This window comes from Colletes latitarsis, chromosome 13, assembly GCF_051014445.1.
Source record: "Colletes latitarsis isolate SP2378_abdomen chromosome 13, iyColLati1, whole genome shotgun sequence".
In the NCBI taxonomy this organism is placed as follows: domain Eukaryota; kingdom Metazoa; phylum Arthropoda; class Insecta; order Hymenoptera; family Colletidae; genus Colletes; species Colletes latitarsis.
The window spans coordinates 2,527,155-2,528,417 of record NC_135146.1 but is presented as its reverse complement, the minus strand read 5'-3'; the positions used below and the strand labels follow the sequence as shown (position 1 = coordinate 2,528,417).

The 1,263-nt window shown below is 52.6% G+C and overlaps 1 pseudogene; it reads right to left on the bottom strand.

Moving 5' to 3' along the window:
* Nucleotides 1-448: 448 nt before the first annotated feature.
* LOC143349629 (U2 spliceosomal RNA) lies at nt 449-625 on the bottom strand (annotated as a pseudogene).
* Between the last annotated feature and the right edge of the window lie 638 nt (nt 626-1,263).

The following is a 1,263-nucleotide window of genomic DNA, read 5'->3' as shown; positions in this document are numbered from 1 at the left end:
GGCCCTATACGGGGCCCCCGTCTGGGCGGACGACCTGGCGGCCTCCCGGCGCAGCATGACGATGCTGCGTCGGGTGCAGAGGCGGATGGCGTTGAGGGTCATCCGCGGGTACCGGACCGTATCGCATGAGGCGGCGACGGTTCTTGCGGGGATGCCGCCCATGAACCTCCTCGCGCGGTCGCACGCGGTGCTGTATCGTCACCGTTGTGCGCCCATCCACGGGGGGACAAAGTGGGTCCCCCCGGCTGTCACGCTATCTCATGGCGGCAGGACGAGGTCACTCCGTCCCGCTGCCATCCGTCTCGGGGCTGCGTTTAGTGGCGGCTGCGAGCCCTAACTCGCAACCGCCCGCGACCCCATTTCTACCCCTCGGCGGCTGGTGGCTCATGGACGCACCATGCCACCGAGTGTGTCTCCCCTAGCGCCGGACTGGAATTGGGGGGGCAGTTCCACCCCCATCATCCTGGCGGCACTGCAATGCCAGGCTGACTCGCGACAGAGGTGGATCAGGCTTCAATTGGTCCGTCAATTTCCAAAAATCAGATTAATATTCTGACTCCCCAATGGGGAGTGAATCAGATATTAAGCTGATAAGAACAGATAACAGCGTTTCTTTTCAAATAATGTTTCCCCGGAGCCAAGGCCCCGGAGATTAGATACAGATGTATACATCAGAATTTACTAAAATTACGTTAAATCATAATTCACAAAGGGCGCAGGGACATTCCCCCTACGCCCTTGCAGTCATAACACATCTCATGCATCCTGTCGCTCCGCTGGCGGGTTAACACATATATGTATATATATAAAATGTAAGCAACAGTATTATATCTAATAAATAAATAAAAAAACAAGAAAATATAAAAAAAAGGTATAATAAATAGATAAACACAACAGTATCGAAGTAACAAAGAAAAAGAACAAAAGGTATAAAATATAACAGTTCGTCGGTGTATAGGGCCGCAATAATACCTAATAGAGAGAAGCAGTAAGAATGAATTGAGAATAAGCGATTAGAAGGAAAGAAAGAACAGGGTTACAGAGGACGCCTGCTATTCGTCCTCTTGAGCACGGAGCATGTTATTCATTCCGGCCCCTCGTCCCGCTCGGTTCTCTTGGAAATTGGTCATTCTTGTCGGCGCCGCCGTGTCCTGGTTGGCTTCAGGCGCCGCGGTTGGGGCAGGGTACTGCCGAATCCCGGAAACGTGCTCCACGTAGATGTCCCTGGACCAGGCTTTGGTCTCCGAAACCATGAGTTGTCTC